This window comes from Dipodomys merriami, unplaced genomic scaffold, assembly GCF_024711535.1.
Source record: "Dipodomys merriami isolate MVZ:Mamm:240054 unplaced genomic scaffold, mDipMer1.0.p SCAF_1, whole genome shotgun sequence".
Lineage (NCBI taxonomy): Eukaryota > Metazoa > Chordata > Mammalia > Rodentia > Heteromyidae > Dipodomys > Dipodomys merriami.
Window position 1 is genome coordinate 27,467,811 of NW_027202270.1, and position 12,644 is coordinate 27,480,454.

Genomic DNA, 12,644 nt, shown 5'->3' on the forward strand with positions numbered 1-12,644 from the left:
TTTTTTAGGATTTTTTTTTGAGGGAGTGGTGACACTGTTCTTTCCATTCATGATACTGTCCATCTTATAGAAACCAGAGCCAATCAAAAGTACCTGTCTAAAAGGTAAGCCATTTAAAAAGAGCAAACCAAACGTATCAAAATGAGCAGGGACTTATCATTTCTTCCTATCTTTGGAGCTAATTATGTCTTTCCAACTCAAAATGGCCCAAGTATGTAGACCTGTGGGGGTTTTCTTCAAACTGAAGTCAGAGAAGCAATTGAACACGGCTCAAAATCTCCATCAGCAAAAGTATCAGACAAGAGGAAACAAAGTCTTTCAGTCCACCCCGAATGTCTATGTCTTGCTTGCTCATCAGCACTACACCTAGGGGAAGATCCACTTGACCATGAGCTAAACTGAGATTGATTTATCACTGTCACCCTTGAAAGCCAGTCTTGCTCTGAAGTAGTAGTTTGAATCGTAATAGAAGTCTTCTTCATGCCTGGCCAGAGTACCCAAAGCACGTTCGCATCCTCTTGGTCTCTAGTAAGGGATGCGCAGCACAACTTGCCAAGGGCCCACTTGAAAGGATCAATGCCATGTGGCACCAATCCTCCATAAATCCAGCCCATCCTGGAATGTTTAGAGCACAGCAACTGGCTCTAAACACCTGCAGGGCATTCCATCTTTACCACCGCAATGCCCATCTCCTGCATTATTCTCCTGGCCCCCACAAAGCAGGCTGTTCTCTTGGAATGAAGATATGAACACCCTTCAACAAGAGGCAGGTGGTGTCTGTCACAGGGATGGAAGTGAGCTTGTGAAAGTCAATGCAGAAGTTCTATTTTTTAAATGTTTTTTTTTTTTTTTAAGCGCACGGCAGAAAACCATCACCTTTCTCACCATTGTTTTGATGGGTGTTCTAATGTCTCAATATCTTCACAGATAAAAGATACAGAGAACACTGGATAAGAATACATGAATCAGACGAGAACAAGAACTGTGGGGCTCCTGCCAGTGACTTTTTAGCCAAATTTTGTTCTTGCTTTTAGGGATTTGGTCTTTGCCAGGGATATGATAAATTCTTGGAGACTGGGAAAGTACCTTGCTCCATCTCATAACCTCAGGCTGGAAGGAGGTGGAGGTGGCGTTGAACTTGGAGGAAAAATGATGGTACTGACTTGGAGAAGATCGAATTCCAAGAGATCATATCACTGAATAAGAGAACTTCCCAAGGATTGGCCTGTTTCATCATTTCTGTAGACACAACTGCTACAATGCAGCTGAAATTTCTCACTTTAAGAATCAAAGGCCACTTAAGGTGAGGAAGAACACTTCAGGGATTGACTTTGCTTTATGTGTAATCGCTGCTCCCAGGGGTTTGGGTGAGTGGGAAGGGGTCGAGAAAAGGATAAGTTAATCAACTTTTTCAAAAGCGCATCTGTTCACCAAGCCTTCAAGAAAGAATGGTACACTGGGGAAAACTCAAATAAAGGGAGCATTTGTACGAAAAAAGCAATTTACTTTGATAGCAATTTTCTCTAGTCCCATTGCTCATATTCTTGATATCTACATTTGATTAAGAGCTTTCTCTCTTTTTGTTCTCTCTCTCTCTCTCTCTCTCTCTCTCTCTCTCTCTCTCTCTCTCTCTCTCTCTCTCTCTCTCTCTCTCTCTCTCTCTCTCTCTCTCTCTCTCTCTCTCTCTCTCTCTCTCTCTCTCTCTGCCCTTCACAGACCACCTTCCTTTTCTGTTGAGGGCCAATAAGCAAGGCTCTGTTTCCTCAGGATGCTGGCAGTGAGGAATGTGGCTCTCCCATGGGTCTCTGTAGTTCTAGCAAAAGGGAGGAAAAGGCAGGTGGGGCAGGGCACTTGCCAAGAGGAAATCCACAGGGAGGGTTAGGTATGGACTCTCTGTGGGATGGCAGGATGAATGATGAGCTAGGAACTAAAGGCTTGGAGTGGAGCAGCATGTCTGTGACAGTGGGAGATGACAGCCATAGGATGGTGTGTCCAGCTAGAAAAATGAGGGTAAGCATCAGGAAATGGTAGGGGACAGGGATGAAGACTTAGTATTCTGTTTTAATAGGAAAAAGTTGAAGAAGATCTTCCCAGACTCTGTATCAGTCAGAGGGTGTGTTTGTGAGTATGGGATGGGCTAGAGAGAATGGAATGGGCCACACCTCTACAAAAGCTCAGGTCAAGAACTGGTCTTGCCACCCACAAAACTTCCACTTTCAACCTCCGTACTCACACCATCTGGATTCCTTCCCAGCCTCTGTGTATTTTCAGTCTCAGGATACTCTGACTCCAAGGTCTGACTGTGGACTCTTATATACTGTGTTAGGGATGACAGGACCACCAAGTCTGCATTTAAGTTCTCTGGGTGGACAGAACACTGTCAGTACCATCACAGTTCTTCTTCCTAATGGACATTAGGTGTCTGCCTTGGCTTGGATCCTAGGTGTCTGGATATGTACGCTCTGTCTGTCTGGCCATATCATTAGGCATATTAGTCTGGTAGGAATTCATGCGGACATTATCACATGTGTCATCTGGAATTTGAGGCTATATTTTTTTCTATGATAGCATCACCCAGAAATAAAAAGATGAACTATACTGTCCTTCAAAGGAAATCTTCACTAAGTAAATAACCAATTATCACTCATGAAGAGAGTTTACTATGTGTCCAGATGTCATATGAAGGACATCTAGCGTGATTGTGGCTGAGTCTGTGCTTCTAAGCCATACTCACAGGATCATTCATCAGTGTGGCTCAGATGAACAGACCCTCCCATACCACAATAGCATAAAAGCAAAGCAGGAGGGGACTGAGCCAATGCCAGCAAAGATGAAGAGGTAGGGAAGAGAACATGTGAAGGCGGCTGCAAGGTGGGCTTGGGGAATTCATTCCTTATCTGTTTGATTGACAGAAATGTTTTCAAACCTGGCACAGGAAACTTTTCATCTTCTTACTGGTTTCCTGATTTGGGGCTTGTATTCATCTGAATCAGACCCACCAAGGAATTCAAAGACATTGCCTTGCTTGGCCACACATTTTCTAACTTGTATTTATCTACATGTGAGGCAGATCTCTGCCCCGCTGTCTACAACACCAGCTGCTACAAACCAGTACAGGGAGAAGAAGACATGAGCTCAGGATCAATTTAGGGATTGGATCGAGTTTGAATAATCAAAGAGGCAGAGTTACTGATGAAAAACACAAACAACCCAACTCAGGACCAGTGCTGGTGGCTCATGCCTATAATCCTAGCTAGTTAGGTGAGACTCTTTTTTTTCCCTGTCAGTTGTGGGGCTTGAACTCAGGGCCTGGGCTCTGTCCCTGAGCTCTTTTGCTCAAGACTAGCACTCTACCACTTTGAGCCACAATGCCACTTCTGGTTTTCTGGTGGTTAATTGGAAATAAGTCTCATGGACTTTATTGCCCAGTTGGCTTTGATCTATAATCCCCAGACCTCAGCCTCCTGAGTAGCTAGGATTATAGATATGAGCCACCAGCACCTGGCCATGAGACTCTTATCTCCAATTAATCACCTAAAAGCTAGAAGTGGAAGTATGGTTCATGTGGTAGAGCACCAGCCTGAGTGAAAAAGTCAGGTGAGGACAAAAAGCCCTGAGTTTAAGCTCCAACAAACAAGGTACTCCCCTCCCCCTGCCCCCCTATTTATAATGGCAATCTCCAGCTAAAAAGGCTCCCCTTCCCCCTTCTCCTAGCAGGATAGAGAGACAGAAGGTACATGGTGAAAAGTGACTCCAGGGATCATCTATCCCTTATCCTGATTTTTCAGAGTGGAAGACATGATGGCTATTTATCCATGAACTATTCCAGAAAGACCCTCATCCTAGAAGAGCCAAGCATTCTCTAGTGTCTTGGTCAGCAGATTGCAACACTACAGCATGGAGGGTGAGCAGCTATACCAAGTCACAAATGGGACCTCCTCTAATGAAATACATTTTTCCCCAAAGGGTCTGGAACGGTGCCTAGTGTAGTAAGACCACACATGCTATTCAGGGGAAACAGCCCCATGGCACTCAATCCTGCAGCTGGGAAATTCCCGCCAAGTGTGGTTTAAGGTCGCCTGCTAGAATGCTTTCAGTAAGAATAATGCTTTCTATTCATCTCTTCTCTCTCTGTTTCTCTCTGTCTCTGTCTCTCTGTCTCTGTCTCTGTCTCTGTCTCTGTCTCTCCCTCTCTCTCTCTCTCTCACACACACACACACACACACACACACACACACACTTACACTTATCTTTCTTCTCCTCCTCATTTTCTTCCTTCTTCTAAATTCACATTCTTTGGGGGTTAGTATTTCTTCACTAATTTCCTTTTTTGTAGTTTGGCTTGGTCTATGGCGAGTGTATTGGCCTTGATAGTATTCTCTTTACTTTCTGCATCCTAGAGGAGGTTCACAAGATTGTCAAGGGAGCAAGCAGTTTGTTCCACACTATGGACTGCTTTTGGATAAATAATTGAAGGCAGTCAGTCCCTGGGCCACTTGCATGCAAATTATTCTGGGAGACTGACATGTGTTGGTTTTCTTTGAAGAGTCCCTCCCATGCCAACTCTGAGCAGTCGATTAAGAGGCCAGGTCTGGCATCTAGAATACTGAGCAGAGACTCAGAATAAGTATTGCTTTGTGCCCAAAGGGAAACAGTATAAGACATAGAGGAGCACTAAGCTTGTTAGTTGACTTCTATTTCTCATCAGTGAGTGCCTTCAGCAGTCCCCGTGCCCCAAGACCCAAGTGTGTTCCTCTAGTGTGCCTTCTCCCCTCTGCCTCCGCTTAAGAATTACCCTTGGGCCGGGCGCTGGTGGCTCACGCCTGTAATCCTAGCTACTCAGGAGGCTGAGATCTGAGGATCGAGGTTCAAAGCCAGCCCGGGCAGGAGAGACCATGAGACTCCTATCTCCAATAAACCACCAGAAAACCAGAAGTGGCGCTGTAGCTCAAGTGGTAGAGCGCTTGCCTTGAGCTGAAGAGCTGAGAGACAGCGCCCAGGCCCAGAGTTCAAGCCCACGGCCAACAAAAAAAAAAAAAAAGAATTACCCTTGCTCAAGAATTCCATCATCTGTGTGTGTGTGTGTGTGTATGTGTGTGTGAACAGTGTGAGGGTCTTTCTGATGAGGGTTGCAGCTTGAGGTACATGAGGGAAATTCTAACCAAAAGGGCTTCATCCAGTTCTTCTGCCTTCTTCTAGAAGTGGTCATTCTCAGAACTCACCCAGAAGACCATGAAAAGGGCAGAGAAATGGAAGCCACAGGTTCTGTGTTTTCAATACTTATCTCCTGGGCTTAGGACCTAGTTCTATTAAATGGAGACAGGAGAACTGACCGAGTGGGTGATTGGGGTCCCTATTGTAAGCCTCCACTTTCACAGAAGCTAGACACATAAAATGCTGTAGAAAGCCACTCTATGACTGTCCACTGGGCCTACCAATCTTTAGCCTTCAAAGCATCTAATAGCCTCTTACAGGAAACCACTGGAATCATTCATTTTCACAGGTATCGGGTGTCATCGCTTTGACTTTAAAGATGAAATGGAGGAAGGAGGGTGGAAAAAAAATACAGTAAGTCATTGAACATATCAGCAGCAGAAGTGAGAATAAGTCACACATTTCAACACCTTGTTCGGGGCCTGTGATTTATTTGGGATAAGCTCTTGGCCACTTGGAGTCTTTGCTACATTAGAGTCCAAGTTTCTGAACCCCCTGGGCCAGCTCAATCATTGGTTTGTTCGCATGGAAGTTGCTGTCAGACAATTCTCTGAGACATTATTCTGTTTTAGTCCCAGCAGGAAATGCAACCCTGGGATCTCAATAAACCAGAACAATGGAGGACTAAGGAGCTATTTCTTGGCACTTCAAAATGTTCAATTTGGTTTAACATTTAGCATTGATGGAAGGCCCTCCCTCCACATAATACTTAATTTCCCTAATTTGGTTTGTTCATCCCCAGATGAAACGAGGAGCTAGAAGTTTAGATGTTGATTTGAACTTTGCCAAAACTCCCCCCACTAGAAAGATGGGCTACTTGAGATCTGTTCACTCAACCCCTGGCTGGGTTTGGCTTGAAATATATACTAACCCCCCTACTCCCAAAAATACTTTAACATAGATTTCTATCTCTTGGGCTATAGCCAAATCTATGCAAAGTCATGGAAAAAATAAATTTTGGAGTTTTTTTATTTGCTATTTATTTACTTAAAATTTATTGTAAAGGTGATGTACAGAGGGGTTACAGTTACATGAGTCAGGTAATGTGTGGAGTTTGGGTTTTTTTTTTTCTTGGCAGAAAAGAGTTTACTAGGGGGAGAGCAAACTGCAAGCCTGCAAGAGATAACAGAGGGAAGGAAGAAGAGAAAAAAGAGAAAGAGCTGGTTTTTTTTTGTTTGTTTGTTTTTGCTGGTCGTGGGGCCTGAACTCTGGGCTTGGGCGCTGTCCGTCAGCTCTTCAGCTCAAGGCAAGTGCTCTATCACTTGAGCCACAGCGCCACTTCCAGTTTTCTGGTGGTTAACTAGAGATAAGAGTCTCACAGACTTTCTTACCTGGGCTGGCTTTGAACTGTGATCCTCAGATCTCAGCCTCCTGAGTAGTTAGGATTACAGGTGTGAGACACTGGTGCCCAGGGAGTTTTTTTTTTTTTTTATTTTAAACATAGATTTCAAGTGCAAAAACAGCAGAAGGTGTGGTGTGTAATGATTGGAGGAGTTCAATATTGAATTTAGTCATTGTTTGCTTTAGTTTTAGTTGAATAACTAGGAGGAAACCCTAAAAAAGATTTGGAAATACTGAGTAGAAACAAGAGGGTTGTAAAATGACCTAATAACACATTCAAGTATGGAGGTGGATTAGCAGCTGGGGCAAGAAAGTCTCTACTGAACCCCAATAATGGTGTGAAAACAGCCAGAGAAATGTTTAGCTGTAAAGTCTCTACTGAACCCCAGTAATGGTGTGAAAACAGCCAGAGAAATGTTTAGCTGTAAAGGTAGTCTTCACAATTGTGCAGGCTAGACAACCCAGCAACCTCTCAGGGAGAAAATTCTAGAATCTTTTTTACTATAATTTTTTGGAAAGAGCGAGAGAGAGAGAGAGAGAGAGAGAGAGAGAGAGAGAGAGAGAGAGAGAGAGAGAGAGAGAGAGAGAGAGAGGAGAGAGGAGAGAGAGAGAGAGAGAGAGAGAGAGAGAGAGAGAGAGAGAGAGAGAGAGAGAGAGAGAGAGAGAGAGATTTCTCCAGTCCCCAAAGAAGATATTTCAACAAGAAATTGGTACTTTGAACTTCGTTTACTGGAGATAAAAGTGGGGAAAACTAAGGAAAAAGTGTTGTCTTTCCCTTGCTGTGTTTTTATTTTTTTCTTGAGATGTAAAGGGGAGAAATTCACTCTTTCTCCCTTGTTTCCCTCCCCCATCTCTTTCTGTTTCTTTCTTTCTTTCTTTCTTTCTTTCTTTCTTTCTTTCTTTCTTTCTTTCTTTCTTTCTTTCTTTCTTTCTTTCTTTCTCTCCCTCCCTCCTTCCCTCCCCCTCCTTTCTTTCTTTCCTTCTTTCTTTCATACTGGGGTTTGAAATCAGGGTCCTGTGCTTGTTAGGCAAATGCTTTACCATTTGAGTAATACCTTATAGTCTTTATTATTTTAGTTGTCTTTTAGATAGCGTCTCTTACTTTTGCCTAGGCCTGAAACTATGGTCTCATTCTCTTGTAGCTGAGATTATAGACATGAACCATCATTACTAGGCTAGGAATATTTCTTATAACTTTATATTTAAGGGAATTTTTCCCAGTAGTAGACTTTGACATTTCTCATATCCTGCCGCCTGAGTATCTAAGAGGTACTTGTTAGCCAGCTTTTTATTTCTCTGTGATAAAATACCTGAGAAAAACAATTTAGAGGAGGAAATGTTTGCTCTGAGTCATAGTTTCAATCATAGCTGTTTAGCTCTATTGCTGTGAGCCTATACTTAAGCAGCACGTCATGGCAGAGAGGGAGTAGCAGAGCAAAGCCACTCATCTCATGGAGGCCACAGGAGAGGAGAGAAGAGGAGAGGAGAGGAGAGGAGAGGAGAGGAGAAAAGAGAGGAGAAACAGAGATGCAGGGGAAGAATATGCCAGGTAGGAGCCAGGTCCATGACAGATCCTTCAAAGATACTCCTCTAGTGGCCTAACTTCTCTAACAATGCCTCACTTTTTTTTTTTAATGCTTCTAAGACTCTTTAAAAAATTGTTACTACACGCATTTATAAGATTATTTCTTTGTTGCTTTGTATGTCCCTCCCCCACAGTGTAACCCCCGCTTTCACTATATTTGATGTCAGTATAACATGTGGAGGAGATGGGGGCAAACAAGTCGTTTAAGGATTCAGGTGGACCTGTTGCAACAATGAGAAGTACAAAATGTCATGTCAAAACCAGCTTTACAATGTCGGTGGGGGGGGGGGAAGGGGGTATAATTGGGTGGGGGGAGGGGGGAGGCTGGGAAGGGATGTGAAGGGTAAACAAAGGAGGAGGCTGCAATGCTTGGTAAGAAATGTATGCATTATCTTGCCCATGTAATTGTAACCCCTCTGTACAGTATGTTCTCAAATAAAATAAAATAATATTAAAAAAATTGTTACTACAAAGGTGATGTACAGAGGGTTTACAGTTACATAAGTCAGGTAATGAGTGTATTTCTTTCTAGACAGTGTCATCTCATTCACCTCCAGTTATTCACTCCCATCCCCACTCACAAGTTATATAGTTTATTTTCAATATTGTGTCTAGTGAATACCATGGCTCACTCTTTGTCCATTTCTGTGCCCTCCCCACCTCCCAAAAGACATATAGACAAACAAACAAGACAGAAAAAGAAGACAAAAAATAAAGGAAAAAACCCTTCATTTCCATTTCTTTGAGTTCATTTCGATAAATATTGTTTGGTATAATTAGATGCACATAGGCATTGTGCCTCGTGTTCCTTCCCCAAGAGTATCCTCTTTTGGTCTCTCTTTGTGTGAATACCTAGAGTCCCGTATAATTTATCATGTCCTAGTGTATTTTAGATTTAGCTTCCTCATATGAGAGAAAACATACATAGTTTATCTCTGAGCTTGGCTGACCTCACCTAACATTATTTGTTCTAGGTCCATCCATTTCCCTGAAATGACATAATCTTATTCTTTCTAATGACTGTGTAAAATTCCCTAGTGTATAGGTATCACATTTTTTTTTTTGGTCCATGTATCTATTGTGGGGCATCTGAGCTGTTTCTATAACATGGCCATTGTGAATAGTACAGCAATGAACATTCTGTTCAAGTGTCTTTATGGTATCCTGGCTCGTGATGTTCAGGGTAGATATCCAGGAGTGGTATGGCTGGGTCATAGGAAAGACCTATGTTTATTTTTTTGAGGAATCTCCACACTGCTGTCCAGAGTGGTTGTACTAATTTACATTCCTACCAGCAGTGCAGTGCAATAGGATTCCCTTTCCCCCATATCTCTGCCAACATTTGTTGTTGTTCTAATTCACAATGTTGGCCAATCTAACTGGGGTGAGACTGAATCTCAGAGTTGTCAAAACAACTTTCCTTAAGTCCGTGAGACTCTTATCTCCAATAAGCCACCAGAAAACTGGAAGTGGCACAGTGGCTCAAGTGGTAGAGCGCTAGCCTTGGGCTGAAGAGCTGAGGGACAGCACTCAGGCCCAGAGTTTAAGCCCCACTACCAAAAACAACAACAACAACAACAACAAAAACCCCACAACTTTCCTTTATCAGGCCTCACATTTTAATAGCCCAGTCAGCTATCAACTACCTTATCAATGGATGAATCCAATGATGTGATTAGCACCTCAAGATGCAATTATCTCTTCATGTACACTCAATTGTGGACCAAGCCTTCAACACATGTGTTTTGGAAAATATGTTACATACAAACTACAATAAATGCACAAACTAGCAAATCATTGAAATGCAGTGGTTTGGTAAAACCTTGGTCAACTGGGAGCATGGGGTTGAAGAATCAAAATGACTGCAGCTCCTACTGTTTTAAAAAAAATGTTTCAGGCTGGGAAGTTGGCTCAGTGGTAGAGTGCTTGCCTTGCATGCATGAGGCCCTGGGTTTGATTCCTCAGAACCACATAAGCAGAAAAAAAAGCCAGAAGTGGTGCTGTGGCTCAAGTGGTAGAGCACTAGCCTTGAGGTGAAGAGCTGAGGGACAGCACCCAGGCCCAGAGTTCAGGCTCACGACCTGAACTCCTTAGCTGGGCACTGGTGACTGGTGCCTGTAATCTTAGCTATTCACGAGGTTGAGATCTGAGGATTGTGGTTCAAAGCCAGCCCGGGCAGGAAGTTGATGAGACTCTTATCTCTAATTAACTACCAGGAAACTAGAAGTGGACCTGTGACTCAAGTGATAAGTGTTAGCCTTGAGCAAAAGAGCTCAGGGACTATGCCCCAGCCCCTGAGTTCAAGCCTCATGACCAACAAAAATAAAAAAATAAATTAAAAAAATTACATTTTAAAAATTGTCCCTCTTAGTTTTTTAAATCCTTGGGACAAAAAAAAAAAAAAAAAAAAAAAAAACAACCTCTGTTCTCGTGCATAACCATATTTGCTATACTTAAAAGCAGAGCTTTAAAAAAAATAAAACAAAAAACCCCCCAAAACTGAGTTCTTCTGCAAAAGAAGATGAGTAATCCTCCAAAGAGATGCCTCTTCTTACTCATTCAAGAGAGCTTCCCCAGATGCTTACTAATGCCCAAAGGCGGTAATTCTAGCAGAATGATGCTGCTGAATTTAAATAGTTTCTTGTGAGAATGCATCTACTTGGAAGAAGTAATCAATTAAACATTTGAGTAAAGGAATATGACCTACAATTTTCTGGGAGACAGCTTCTAGAGGAGGAGGGTGGTTCATATGTAAAGATGCCAGAGGAGAAGAAAAGAGACCACCAAGTCACAGGGAAAGATACAGATGGGGAGGATGGAGTTTAAGGATGAACTACACCTAGCGTAACAGTAGAAGCAGGGGTACCTGGTCTTCCTGGCCTTAGGGGTCCAGGGTTTCTCATGAACATGATGGTTGAACTCACATTTTTGGCCTAGTTTTGGGCTAGTGAGACTTCTCTGGGGGTTCCATTGGTGCATGCCAGCCCCTTCTATATCTGAATGCCTGTCATCTGACCCTCAGTGCTGGCTATTACAATTGCCCTAGAGAGGCAATAGAGAGGTGACACTTACGACACTTCTCCTAAAGCCCTTGCTGATAGAAAGAAACACAAAGGACAAAAAGGTTCCTTGTGAGAGAATAAATCTTCTATAACCAAAGCCAGCTGAGAACAGGACTCTAGTTAAGGCTACTTCTGGCTCAAAGCTCTCTCCACACTCCCATCATTACTACAGTTGGCAGCTCCTTAGCAAGTCACAAAGAACTCTAATCCAGGTATTCTGTTAGGCCAGAGTGAGGAACCGCTAGTGTTGAAAGTCAAGGCCCAGTATACCATCATTCCAGGTGTAGACTGGAGAAGCCCTTGCTTTGGGGAATGTCCCTTATTTGTAATATCTAGTAGATGTATGAGTCAAGCGGAAAAGGTCAGATAATGTGATGTCAGGAAAATGAACCCTTAGATATGTATTTTAATGTTTTTTTCTTTCATGCATGTGTTTCTAACGCATTTATAAGATTATCTCTTTGTGGCTTTGTATGTCCCTCCCCCACAGTATAACCCCTGCTTTCACTATATTTGATGTCAGTATAACTTGTGGAGGAGATGGGGAAAAACCAGTTGTTTAAGGATACAGGTGGACCTGTTGCAACAATGAGAAGTACAAGTTGTCAAGTACAAAACAAGCTTTACAATGTCGGTGTGGGGGGGGGGAAGGGGGGGAAGGAGAAGGATTGGGATGGGGGGGGAGGGGGGAGGCTGGGAAGGGATGTGAAGGGTAAACAAAGGAGGAGGCTGCAATGCTTGGTAAGAAATGTACGCATTATCCTGCCCATGTAATTGTAACTCCTCTGTACAGTATGTTCACAAATAAAATAAAATAAAATTTTTTAAAAAAGGGCTCAATTGTGCACCATTGCAGCACAGAGAAAACCAAACAAAGCACTGAATTAGCGCTCAACTCCCATGCCCAAGAGATACAAGATTTTTGGCAAAGCACAAATATGGTCCTAGACCCCACCATTACACTCAGAGTCAAAGTCACATTATTCCCACCCGATGACCTAGTATACCACAGAACTCAGGGCAATTGGTCAAGTCAAGTCTCATGGTTTCTCTTCTTCCTGTTATCCTGGCTGGAGCCATGTAGGGCTGGTAGATTTGTTTATACATTTGAACATTCCCCTAGAAAATGGCCTGCAAGTTGATGGCTTTTCTTTGATCATGGTAGCCCTAATTTTCCCTGGAAGGAATACGAATGCTTCCTTTCAGCCTATTCTGCTCTTCTCCATGCTGTCCTAGGAGTTGCGATTTTTCTCTTGCTGTGTGGCTCTAACCTGAGGCTGCTAGAATCATTTGGTCTGCAGCACAATGCTGCAACTGACCTTAAAAAATGTTTCCTACATGAATTTTTTAGTAGAAAACATAAATAAGTAACAGCAAGTCACAGCACAGTCACTCTTTGGAGAAACTCATTAATCATGGAAAACAGGACTCTGCCTGCTGAA

The 12,644-nt window shown here is 42.9% G+C and overlaps 1 protein-coding gene and 1 long non-coding RNA gene across 3 annotated transcripts in view; one reads left to right on the plus strand and one right to left on the minus strand.

The window, feature by feature from the left end:
- Positions 1-1,476, plus strand: part of LOC138824690 (uncharacterized) — a 44,273-nt gene extending 42,797 nt beyond the window's left edge. Inside the window, exons 4-5 of one of the 2 annotated variants that reach the window (XR_011371153.1) lie at positions 9-104; positions 213-1,476. This is a non-coding gene — a long non-coding RNA (uncharacterized lncRNA). The remainder of the gene's footprint in view (positions 1-8; positions 105-212) is intronic. The other variant, XR_011371152.1, reaches the window with a different exon arrangement.
- Nrp2 (neuropilin 2) overlaps positions 1-12,644 on the minus strand; it is a 128,331-nt gene that overhangs the window by 7,662 nt on the left and 108,025 nt on the right. The window lies entirely within an intron of this gene.